Genomic DNA, 788 nt, shown 5'->3' with positions numbered 1-788 from the left:
TAAACACATTCCATGAATGATCCTCCGTTAAGGCAATTCTAACCTTCATATATCGCCTGTTCGTCCTTCCCAACTTACCCTCCCGCTTTTTCTCTCGCACCATATTTACTTTTACTCTCCCATCTCCCAGTCTCTCGTCTGCCACCTGCACAGCCCCTCCACACAGCTAGCCGCCATTCACGTCTCTCTTAACCTCAGCTAATGCGTGACAACTTATCCCTGATGTCTCCATCTCCCTGGGTACTTCTCAGTTGACGAGGCGCATCTGCTTTTTCGTTGTTAAAATCTATTTTTCGAGCTGCATTTCAGTGTATGAATTCTTTTTTACTTTATATTTTGCGGATCTCTATCGATTTAAAAAATGTACACTGGTACACTGATAAATAAATTATAAATAAACTACTACGAATCAAGAGGGAAAACAATATACATACATAAACGCAGAATAAATGTCACAGAAGATAGCGTACCCTCTCGAAACGGCGCGAGTCTCTCCTCTTGCACCCTGTCGCAAAATCGCATAGAAAACGGGAAACGAAATTTCCGGGCGGGGACTTCTGAACAGCCTCCATTTGAACTGTTAGATTAAAGTCACTCGAAGTGTTAATGACATATGTCGGGCGCCCAGGACGTCATCAGGTGGCTAAACAGTCGGCGGATGATTGGGCAGTGCCGGATAATAGACCAATTTACATTTCATTATCATGGTAAACGGCAGTGATTCAATTTACCGTGATATTCATTCCGGGTTTAGAGGACGCTATTAAACATGACAGGGCGTCCAATTG

This window comes from Penaeus monodon, chromosome 19 (assembly GCF_015228065.2).
Source record: "Penaeus monodon isolate SGIC_2016 chromosome 19, NSTDA_Pmon_1, whole genome shotgun sequence".
NCBI lineage: Eukaryota > Metazoa > Arthropoda > Malacostraca > Decapoda > Penaeidae > Penaeus > Penaeus monodon.
This window is presented reverse-complemented; position numbering follows the sequence as displayed.